The sequence below is a fragment of the Triticum aestivum genome, chromosome 4B (assembly GCF_018294505.1).
Source record: "Triticum aestivum cultivar Chinese Spring chromosome 4B, IWGSC CS RefSeq v2.1, whole genome shotgun sequence".
NCBI lineage: Eukaryota > Viridiplantae > Streptophyta > Magnoliopsida > Poales > Poaceae > Triticum > Triticum aestivum.
The window spans coordinates 413,557,576-413,569,645 of record NC_057804.1 but is presented as its reverse complement, the minus strand read 5'-3'; the positions used below and the strand labels follow the sequence as shown (position 1 = coordinate 413,569,645).

The following is a 12,070-nucleotide window of genomic DNA, read 5'->3' as shown; positions in this document are numbered from 1 at the left end:
AGGAGCTCTCTGTAACCAGCAAGATGTCTGCTTTAGCAGGTAGCATTGTCTGCTCTGAATACCTTGTTTTCACTCCAGATACTTCCATCACCACTTCAAATGGCTGATGCACAGGAAGAGTAGTTGAATATACAAACGGTGTCTACAAATGGAACACGTAATACAAAAAAATGATAGCATGATATATTTCACATACATGATTTTTTTTGACTATGTACTGCAAGGCAACAGCCTCACAACTCTTTATTCCTTAAAATAAAACAAGTAGTCCATTGTATGGAAAGAAAGCAAGCAAAAGAAATACTTACAAAGGAGAGCTAAGGGAGAGAAGCTATCCAAGCTAATAAGCTATCTCTATATTTACATTTAATCCTATGAGATAAGAGAGAGATGTCATGTACAAAATTCCTCCTCCATGCTCTGAAACTAGGTGTTTAATTCCTGAAAATCTTCCCATTCCTCTGTGTTCAGATGTTCCAAGCTGCAGAAAATACCACCTCAGTGAAGAAGGGCTGATTAAATTCCTTCCTTGACTCCAAAGCCATCATGTAGGTTGTCTGGTTAGGTAAGGCCTGCCAAGAAATCCCAAGATAGTTCCAAACTCTCTGACTAAAATTGGAAGAGAAGAATAGATGCACTTTGTCTTCATGAATGGAAGAGTGGCAGAGCACACAAGAGTCATCCTTGACATGCCAATGCCTCCTTTGCATCATATCCCTTGTGTTAAGACGATACATCAAAAGAAGCCAGCCAAAAGCCTTAAGTTTGAGGGTGCAAGAGCATTTCCATATCCACTTGAAAATGGGATCAATCACCAAATGGGAAAAGGTGAAATCATAGTAGATTTTGGATTGAAAATCCCCTGTTTTGGATGGCCATTTCCAAATATCCTTTAACTGAGGATCCAGGGTGATTGTTGCAACAGTGCCAGAAGTTGTGTGAGCTCCAAATAATCTTCTGAAGATAGAGGCAGATGGAAACTGTCAGTCACTGATTGGAAATCAAAAAAAAATCCTTGATGGTGATCATATCATGAACAGCAAAAGAGTGAAGTCTTGGAAAATGGTCCCGAAGAGCAATAGATCTATTGTCCAGCTGCCACCTATCAAGCCAAAAAACCATAGTGTCTCCAACATGCACCTGTGGTATTGCAAGTTTGCAGAACTTGTCGTACAATTTCGGAACATCACGCCACCAAAATGATCCATAGAGCTGGGTTGCTTGTGGGGCTGCTGATTGATAATAAGTGTCCCATATGAGGCCAACCCAAGGAACATCCATTTTATTGAAAAATTTGAACAAGTGCTTGATCAAGAGGGCTTCATTCTGAACCGCCAAATGGATAACTCCAAGACCACCAAACTTCTTTGGTCTTCATACCAAGTACCAAGCTGCCAAAGACTGACGAGGAGTGTCAGAATTTCCTCTCCAAAGGCACTGCCTCTCAATTCTCTCCGGCAGCTTGAGAATGCCCTGAGGAATAGACAAAGAGTAGAGAAAGTATATGGGCATTGAGGTAAGAACAGACTGAAGGAGCTGCAATCTACTTCCTTGGTTGAGTAGGCAAGAAGATACAGATAAGCGCCATTCAATACGATCAACAAGAGGCATCAGATCATAAATTGTTGGTCTAGAGGTGTCCATAGGCAATCCCAGATACGTGAAGGCCATTGAACCAACAGAGTAGCCCAGCAGGTTAGCAATTCGATCTCCTTCCTCATTAGACATATTCATTGGGATGAGAGAAGATTTACTGAAGTTAACTTTCAAACCAGTGGAGTCAGTAAAAATCTGGAGCATTTCCTTGAGAGCAATTAATTGACTATCAACAGCAGGAAGAACAATAAGTGTGTCGTCAGCGTACTGAACTATGGGATAGTCATTTGACCTTGTTGGAATTGGCATTGAGAGGATGTTCCGGCTACACATGTCATTTACCACTGATTGTAGCAGGTCAACAGCGATCACAAACAACAGAGGAGACAAGGGATCACCTTGGCGAACTCCACTTCTGCACATAAAGTGTTGACCAGGGACCCCATTCAGTAGAACAGAAGAAGAGTCCGACAAAAGCAAACTACGCACCCAACCAATCCAACGATCGTCAAAACCCTTGCATTGCAGAATCCTGAGAATGGCGTCATGCTCAATTGTGTCAAACGCTTTGATGAAGTCCAATTTTAAAAGGACAATAGGTCTCTTGGAGGCTTTACATTGGTGTATATATTCAAAACACCAAGCCAGGCAGTCTTGAATAGAACAACACTTGAGAAAACCATATTGATTGCGGTGGATGCATTGTAGGATGACTTTCTGCAAACGATTCGCCAAGAGCTTGGTTAGGAATTTCAAACATGTGTTTGTTAGCGAGATCGGCCTAAAATCACCAACAAACTCGGGGCAGAGCTTCTTAGGGATGAGAGCAATGAGGAAGGTATTAAGACACTCCAGATTGCAATTTCCATCATAGAACTCCTTAACCAGCTTCATAGAATCATCTTTGAGGATATGCCAACACTTTTTCATAAAGAGACCCGTGAATCCATCTGGTCTAGGAGCACGGTCAGAAGGCATGTGCTTGATCACTTCATCCACCTCAGCATCACTGAAAGGTCTAGATAAGTCATCAAGCCCATCAACTCTAGGTAGAAGGTTATCTAGATCAAAACCCATTTGAATACCCTTGGCTTGACCCATGTGCTGCTTAAAATCAACCCAAAACATGGAAGCCAACTATTGATGATCAGACACCGCATCTCCTGCATCATTTTTAATAGAGGAAATGGTGTTTCTGCGATACCTCTCAGTAGCCATGGCATGAAAGAATTTTGTATTTTCCTCTCCAACTTTAATAGATCTGATAGTACATCTCTATTTCCAATATATAAATTGCAAGCAAAGAATATCTTCCAAATGAAGCTTGACAATCCTTCTGAAATTCATCTCAGGCCAAGTTAGAGCTCTTAGTTCTTCCAAACCATCAAAATATAGGATCACCTTGTTACAATCAATTATTAAGGTCTTGATTTTAGAAAGGTTGGCATGCCAATGCTTAAGATCATAATGGGGAGCTTTGAATTTGGCTGAGATGCTGCTAGCAACAAATCATTTCCTTGTGGGTTTATTCCAGACCTCAGTTACATAGTCCAAAAAACCTGAAAGATTCACCCAATAATTCTCAAAACAAAAGACTTGAGCTTTAGGGATGGAAGTGGCAACCGTGACCACACATGGCACATGATCCGAGGCAGTCCTAGCAAGGGGCATGACCATAGTATTAGGGTGATCAGATGTCCATGAAACTGAGGTGAAAAACCAATCAATTTGCTCAAATAAAGGTACAGTTTGCATATTGGACCAAGTGTATTGTCTTCATTTGATTGGTAGCTCCACTAGCCCAAGGTAACCAATTATTTAAAACAAAAAAGAGGCTAGCCAACTCACCTCCACAAGGCTCCCCCGATTGGACCTTTGTTGGCCGTTGGATCTGACTTTCGAATGCGTCTAAGCCGTTGGATCTTCAGGCAGTCAAACTCGTTTTTCACCTCACGATTGTTTTTGTTGGCCAGTGACTGGTGGGCTCGTCTCAGATGCTCGCTGGGTGAACTTTGTTCGTGTCCCCGAGGGATTTTCCAATCCCCTCCACCCGCGCGTCAAAACCCTAGCCGCCAGCCCTGCTCGTCCCGAGCCTGTGCCCACTCCCCCTCATTCTCCTTCCTGCTCCCTCCATCCCCCCATGTCGCCGCCCCTCTTCTCCCCGCTCGCCCCGGCCGCCTCTCCTCCCCCCTGCGTCGTCGGCCCCTCCCTTCTCCTCCCTCCTCTAGCCTCCAGCCCTGCTCGTCCCGAGCCTGCGCCCACTCCCCGTCGTTCTCCTCCCCGCTCCCTCCATCCTCTCCCATGTCGCCGCAGTCTCTCCGCCTCCTCCTCCCGTCACCACGTCCTCCGCCATGGAGCCTCGCCGCCGCGTGCGTCTCCCTTCTCCACCATGCTGCCCTTCCACCTCGCCTTCCTCTCCTTTCCTCGAGATGCTGCTATCCTGCTCGTCACATTGACTGCCGGCAATGGGAGGAGACCTGGGGGAGCAGAGGAGGGTGGTGGATGACGGGGTGAGGAGGCACGAGGGTCAGCACGAGGTGGGGGTAAGAGGATGCAGCTGCGCTGGCTTCTCTCCCCGCGCCACCACGCCGCTTGTTCTTCCTCCTAAGGTCCAGATCTGAAGCGGGAGAGACGCGCGCAAAGTGGCAGAAGAGGGCTGCATCAGTGGTGGTCCGAGCGCTGCTGCCTCCGTCCCTGGCTCCCCGAACAATCCTCATCGCATGCAGCCGCCGACTGAGCTCCGCCTCCTCAATCTGCATCCCTCTTCATCGCGCATGGCAACAGGGCGAGGGTTGTGATGGGAACACCAGGATGACAGCGAGAAGTGGACCTCTGAGCTGGCTGCCGGTCCTCTCAGGTGAGATCAACTCCATCCTCCATAGCCTTCTCTGCACCTCCCATCTCTCTCTCTATGCGCGCGTGTGTGGGGCTTGTGTAGGCAGAATACAATGGTAGATTCATGCTTTAGGGATTTGGTTAGGAAATTATTTACGATTCTGATTAGGAATGGTCTAAGATTTGCGAGTTTCGCCGATGCGGCCATGACGGTGATGCCAAACTCCGAGGAGATACCAAAGGTGTACTGGGAGGCGGTGCTTCCTAGAATCCCAATGCCTCCACCTATTAGCAACCTGCTGTTAGCCCAACAAAACAGTACCTCTCCCCCCCTCTCCCACCTTGGTGACCTCATTTTAGTTGTTTTGATAATTGGTGGTTCAGCTTTCCCTCTTTGATACCTACAAAGGTCCTGTGGGAGAAAAATTCAGATGGGACTAGATATTTGAAGAAATTGAGATTGATTGCTTGAATATTTAAAAATAAAAATAAACGCATGGAGGCTTTCAACAGGAAATCATGGTAGAGTTGGTGTGGTTACAAACACATAACCATTCAATCATAGTATTCTTCTTCCTCCATCTTATGTGAGAGCTGGGTTGTTCACTTGTTGGGCGACCACTTGAGTCTATTACTGTACTATATTTCCGGAATTCATGTGTACCTATGAAACCAGGTATATGTTCTTCTGAAACAAGTATAATTTTTCATCAACACAATCAGAATTTATTCATACCGTGCTTCAAAGTACTCTCCCCCACTTTTAACTGGCAAATTTGTCACAGTACTGTTGTTTCATCTGTTCATCTGTAATATCAAATTATTGATTGGTATCAGTCCCGCTGAGTTGATGTATATTGAGCTGACACTCAATGGGATATAGGCAGCACCGAGAGTCAAAACTGCCCTTCTGGTCGACATTGATCATTATTCGAAAATAAGATAATTCCATCACTAGAAACAATGTTATTCTTCAATGTTCTCTTCTGATAACTTCCATTTTGCTTCACATTAGGCTTACCTTGTGGCAAAGGATTTCGGAGCCATGCCAGCTTATGATTTTGTTCTTCGTCACCCCAACCGCACATGCGGTGTTATGTGTTTGGGTATCCGTTTTCTTCATGGTGGCTCCTCCTTCGATTTCTCCGTTGGCCGATCTGATTTGATGCTGATTATGTCCATGGCCTTGTTGTGGTAACACCATGGTCCGTGGGGAACAAGAATACCACCTCTGCTACAACCGAAGTTTGGACCTCCACTGACAATGACATCTCTAGGTGACTCTACATAATTGCATCTTTAATTTGTTGGTTGCACAGTACATAATTTGGTCTTTTTTGCATGTTTTGTTGACTTCATCTGCGGCTAGCTGACTACAGCATGCTTTCTGTCCCCATATTTGGTTTCTCCTTTAACTCCAAATCCACTCTTGCTCATTCTCCCCTTGATACATGTGTTGCATTGCCACCTCAGTTCGAGGTAGTGATTACTAGAAAGCATTATCACGTTTGAGTGCATTTTCATACTTTCTGAAGCATTTTAATTTTATGGATGTGGGCATTCAGTTGAGAACTGAGAACAATTGTGTTGCACTTCTTCAGACGATAATTTTATCGGTTATAGTTAGTTAGTTACAATTACTAGAAGTAGCAAAGGTCTGGGTTAGATTGGAGCTTGAGTTGGGAGCTATGCCTTTTTACATTCCAGATTATGCAAAGAGATTGCCATGTTTTTTTCTGTTTTTGTTTAGTATATTCCCTTATATGTCCAGTTTGTTTTCCGCAAAAAATTTTATAAATGTTCATGTTGTAATGGATGGATATGAATTGATGCCATCGTCATGTCATGTAAATTAATTGCAGAGCAGATCTATATTTTTGTTGGCACTAAAATATAAAACGAATTTGGGACACAAAACTTTTCAAATAGCTCTGAATATAAATTGTGACCTTGTGTTGTCTGGGGTGGAGCTGCAGGGGGTGAGAGGCGGATAACAATACGAGAAGGAGCATGGCATCGAGGAGTGCAAGCAGCGGCACTCCTCCGCAATGGGGTATGGCTGCAGGGGAGGGGACGCGACCAATGACAGGAAGAAGGAGCAGGTCGTCGAGGACTACAAGCAGCAAGGTAAGATGTGTATATTTTCAAACGATCTTGACTGTTTTGCAACACGTATTGCATTTCCAGGGATGATCCTTTTGCTTATTTATTATTTGTTATGTTCTCTGAAGATTATTTTTGGCCCATACAGTTTCCTTTGACTGGAAGTCTGAAACTGAAGATAGGGCATATTGTTTTGGTTCTGACTGGCCGGAGATATTGTGGCTTGATGTCCCTAGAGCAGTCGGACCCTTCCAAGATAGGTGAGCCTGATTTCTTCTGAACTCTTGCACCACAGTACATGAAAAGGAATATGTCTGCCTATCAGCACCATTTCTTGAGGAGGATTGTTGTTTCCCCTTTATTTTGTCACACCTTTCATGTGCTGGAGTTTTTCTAGGCAACTTTACATACTAGCCATCAGTGCACTTTTAGATAGTATATTAGCCCCGATGATGCTATCTTTAATATCTATTTTTGCGCTTTTCAAATTTTCTACTACGCTATTTATCATGTTTAGGGATTATGACTACACATGTAATGCTGATTTGAAAACTTCCCTTGATTTGTTCCTCAAATGTTCTGAGAGAGTGTTGCGTATTAGGAAACCCCTTGGATAGTTAAGGTGTTGTGTCAGCTGACTAATATAAAGTTATATTTGCAGCAGAAGATCTTTGGGATTGACGTTCTGATGAGAAAGTAGCATACGGATGGATGGACATGAACTATTCAGTGTAGGTTCAAACAATTCATTCATTCATTGCAGGTTCAGCATGTCTCATTATGTCTTTTTGCTTCATATTCAGGGTCGAACTGCGCTATATTTATTTCATTGAGGCGAGGGTGATTCCAGTAGGTGAGGTGCATTTTAGACATCCGGATATCTTGCTATGTTCAGGTGGTACCATGTCTAAATTAAGATTTCCCTTGCAGATTTTGCTTGGCATACTTGCCTTTTTTATTGAAGTTGGGTGTCCGTCTTCTCCGCGGCAAGGTGAGCTTATCCCATTTACTTTGTTCAATCCAGAGTCAAGATTCATATCCCCTTCACTGTCATTTCATTTGTGAGAATTTATTCCATTGATCCATGTTGTCGGCATCCTGACAATTTATCTTTTTCTGCTGATCACAATTGCTTCTGAACACACCGGCCCATCTCATTGAGGAAATTCCCTGCTCTGCTTATTTAAAATTAATGTGAAATATGTTTCTACCAAAACTAATTACAATTTATTCTTTTTTATTTCTACTGATTTTCACTATGAAATATTGGGGCCCGAGTAGTTCAGTTCAATTCCCGGTGGATATGGCACACACATGTATCATCGCTGTTATCGTAATTGATACCAACACCTTGACTGAATCGCATAGAGTAGACTGCCCTGATAATTCTTGCACACCTAAGCTATCTGTAACATCGAATAGACTGTGAGCATGCCCTGGGGACCTGTCTAAATAATTCCTGTACACATGGACGCTGGGTATGTTTGTAATCGCCCAAGAAATTAGCAGCTGGAGATTATTTGTTGAAAAATCTAATGGTGTTTCCTTACCATCAGCTGCTATTTTAGTAGTTCTAAAATGTTCTGCAAGATAATGTATAAGAATACGTAGCTATGTTCATGTATGTATAGCTTGCATAATAATGTTTTGTATGGCAAAGGTTCATATGGTTGGAAGGGAAATTAGTAGCTGCACCTTGGTACCTGCAAATAATTTGTTTTACAGTGTCCCTTGATGGTTCTCCACTTCAGACACTAAAGATACGATGGTGCTTTGTTTAGGATCTGGGGAGTCAGATTGTGGATTACATGTAGTGGGGAAGTAGAGAGGGGGACGAGGAAGAGGACACCGTCGGTGGCGTGCTATATCTCACTAGGCGACAATGTCGGTTTGAGGTGGTTTGATCCTGGGTTGTTCCTCTTTTTCCTGCGTTTTTTTTAGGAAATGACTTTATTTATTGGAAAATGGCAATATCGTTTACAAGTATACATGAAACAAACTATTTTTCCTACACCTCTTTGTTCTATGTAATGGTGCTCTTGGTTGAGTGTGCTGACGAAAGAGATTCCATGCTACACGCTAGGTAGCTTCTTAGTAACTCTTCGTGATTTACTTGCAATGTTATACTTTGCAAAATTGTTCCTTGCAATCCTAAAATGGTTTCTCAAAACATGGGAAAATTTACATTCTAAAAATTGTAGGCACACTGAGTGAAGCATATATATAAATTCTGTTATAACACAGGTCAGGTATATATATGCAAATTGTTATAATATGATTTTATTAGAATAGAGGTCAGGTACTGCCATGACGTAGGGAGGGTGTGACACCAAGTTTTCTATATATTGTGATTTCAGTTTTCATCAATGTCGTTGTTATTATTATTATCTCTTTGTAGCTTCATATAAAATCAGTACTGACATGGTCATTTTACAGTGTAAAAATGGTAGGTGGTAGGATCATAACCTGTGACTGAGTGCCTTAAGAAGTTCTTTTCATTATTGTTATTTAATATAATGTTTAGGGCCAGTTTATATGCGTTTTTTTTAGGAAATGACTTTATTTATTGGAAAATGGCAATATCGTTTACAAGTATACATGAAACAAACTATTTTTCCTACACCTCTTTGTTCTATGTAATGGTGCTCTTGGTTGAGTGTGCTGACGAAAGAGATTCCATGCTACACGCTAGGTAGCTTCTTAGTAACTCTTCGTGATTTACTTGCAATGTTATACTTTGCAAAATTGTTCCTTGCAATCCTAAAATGGTTTCTCAAAACATGGGAAAATTTACATTCTAAAAATTGTAGGCACACTGAGTGAAGCATATATATAAATTCTGTTATAACACAGGTCAGGTATATATATGCAAATTGTTATAATATGATTTTATTAGAATAGAGGTCAGGTACTGCCATGACGTAGGGAGGGTGTGACACCAAGTTTTCTATATATTGTGATTTCAGTTTTCTATATATTGTGATTTCAGTTTTCATCAATGTCGTTGTTATTATTATTATCTCTTTGTAGCTTCATATAAAATCAGTACTGACATGGTCATTTTACAGTGTAAAAATGGTAGGTGGTAGGATCATAACCTGTGACTGAGTGCCTTAAGAAGTTCTTTTCATTATTGTTATTTAATATAATGTTTAGGGCCAGTTTATATGCGTTGTCGAAAAATATGAGTAAAATCAGTGAATATTTCGCATTGCCTTGGTGTTTGGCGTGTCTATTGCATAATCCTTTTCTTTTTTGCTTCTCTTTCCAAGCAAGGACCTGGCTGGGAACATATGTTTATAATGAAGTTCTTTCATTGCAGATCTATGCTGTCACGGCAACACAGGCCAATACACATTCAGGAAATATGTCACCAACTTCCCCAAGGTCCCGCATCGTCTACTCAGGTTAATTCTTGGTCTACAACCTCCAAAACCTGCAGTTCTATTTTTAAAAATGCTTAAGCGCCCATTGCTCTAATTGTCAGCCTGTCGCTTCGCTTATGCTTCATGCTTTCCTGAACATTGATTTCTATCAAACTTGTTTTTTAAGTTTTCATGCTGATTACTGATTGTGGGAGCTGAATTGTGCTCCGGTGGAAGTGTTAGAGTGTAGCATTTTTGTAAGCATAATCTATATCCTTTCCTATTGGGAACATACCCATGTAGGTTTTTGTAAGAATCTTGTAGGAGCATGCTACTAGGACTTATGTAGATTGGCTATTCTAGACATTGGCGTGAGAATGGTCTGCATCCTATATATGGTCTTAGTGTGTCTAAAAAAAGCGTGTGTTAAATAACTGTCAGCACAACGGTTTCTAACCAATAGAAAGTTACTCCCGTTGGTATATATGAGGCAATGTCTAATATTTTTTTAGAATAATGGTTTTATTAATTGGATGATTATCACTTTCGTTGTGCGCCTACTTTCAGATATGTAAAACCCAGGACTCTTATGTAATGCGCCTTCAATATCTATTCAACAGTTGAATAGCAACATCAAATCATTCTCTCGAATTTATTATATCATGCTCTCTAACTTCTTGACATTTAATTTCAATTAAACAAATCTTGTTCATAGTGAAAAATATATTTTATAGAAAAATAGCCATTTATTCTGTTTATTATCTCTAGCTACTTCTACTGTAGTCCTTGCTTAATACTGATGTTTGTCTTGTGATTGATTCAGGATATTCTGTGCCCCAAGCCCTACAGAATAATGCCCAATTTCAGCAGTGGGCATGACATCCTCGAACTTCTCTCTTCAATATTGAAGAAGCGGCTTACTCAGATCAATAGGCATGCACTTAGAAAAATAGCTAAAGAGTACGAGATATTCCTAGAGTAAATAAAGGGCATGATGTGCTCATAAGTTAGACAGAAGCAAAATGTCATTTATTATGCTCCTATTGTATCCTCGGACATTTTCTTCCACCTACCAATACCCCAGTATTGAATATCTACTTTCCCACCGTCGTACAAAAACTGATGTTAGTATTTGTGCATACTCTTTGTCTTAAGTGGGCTTTCTTTTTAAAAAGCATGCCTTTATATTACCCAAATAACATAACAAATTATGCATCCTCAAGTACATATTTTAAGAGATGAGTCTTAATTTTTCATATAAATGGGTTACAAATTGTATGGATTCAAATTGGATGCTGTCATTTGGTGCAACTAAATCTATGCATGAAGAGAAATCCGAGGTAATAGGAAGGGAGAAATCTCATCAGTTTCACAGTCGCAGAGTTTCACTAGGTATCATATGGGCCTTTCAGATACGTGTGCCTTCATATGCGCCAGAAGTTATTCTTTTCATGCACATGCAAAATAAAAATTTAATAGAAACATTGCTAAAAGACCCTCCTTAGCAGGTTTATAGATGTTGTAAAAATATATTCTTTCTCATACATTAAAATCAAAATTCTTAGCTTGTGCATTTCCCATACAAATGAGTACTAGAAAAAATAAACGTGTTTACGACACGGGATGGTTTAAACTTGGGCTTTCTACTACCAAAATAGAATGTGCATATGCATCTAGTTGTGAACAACAAACACCATTTTTTTCTGCTAAGGAAAATTATATTTATTGCTATGTGTGCTTGACCACAGCTAAACCAGCTAAACATAGATTTAATTTTAAATAGGGTTTTCTCCAACCAAACTAAGATGTGTATTTACATCGTTTGTCCCTATTAAAGGCTAACTAATGCCTTTTTTTATCGCAAGCATTTTGACATCCACAACTAAACCATAATTTTGCATCGCCGAGTTGTGGTTTGTATGCTTAAAAATACCTTTTTAACTGAGCTTGAAAATTCTTATGTGTAGTGAAATTGTATCTAACACTTTGTAAAGAACAAATGAAACACTTTTCAAATAACTCTTAATCTAAATCGACACCTTGTGCCATTTGACATGATAATCATAAGTAGTTGCTAAAGAGTTTGAATTGGTAAGGTGGTTGCATCCGCTGTTTCAAGTCTGGACTATTCCTCCATGCTAAAACCTAATTTAATTTTGAAAACACTTCGT

At 40.8% G+C, this 12,070-nt stretch overlaps 1 long non-coding RNA gene across 4 annotated transcripts; it reads left to right on the top strand.

Moving 5' to 3' along the window:
* The first annotated feature begins 3,705 nt into the window (after nucleotides 1-3,705).
* LOC123092433 (uncharacterized) lies at nucleotides 3,706-11,073 on the top strand. Of its 4 annotated transcripts, none has more exons than XR_006444597.1 (9): nucleotides 3,706-4,453; nucleotides 5,447-5,708; nucleotides 6,408-6,558; nucleotides 6,663-6,794; nucleotides 7,196-7,265; nucleotides 7,338-7,387; nucleotides 7,465-7,525; nucleotides 9,857-9,941; nucleotides 10,723-11,073. It is a non-coding gene; the product is annotated as an uncharacterized lncRNA (long non-coding RNA). The 4 variants fall into 4 exon arrangements; XR_006444598.1 differs by having other exon boundaries at nucleotides 3,708-4,453; nucleotides 6,683-6,794; nucleotides 7,199-7,265; XR_006444596.1 differs by having other exon boundaries at nucleotides 3,708-4,453; nucleotides 6,683-6,794.
* The last annotated feature ends 997 nt before the right edge of the window (nucleotides 11,074-12,070 follow it).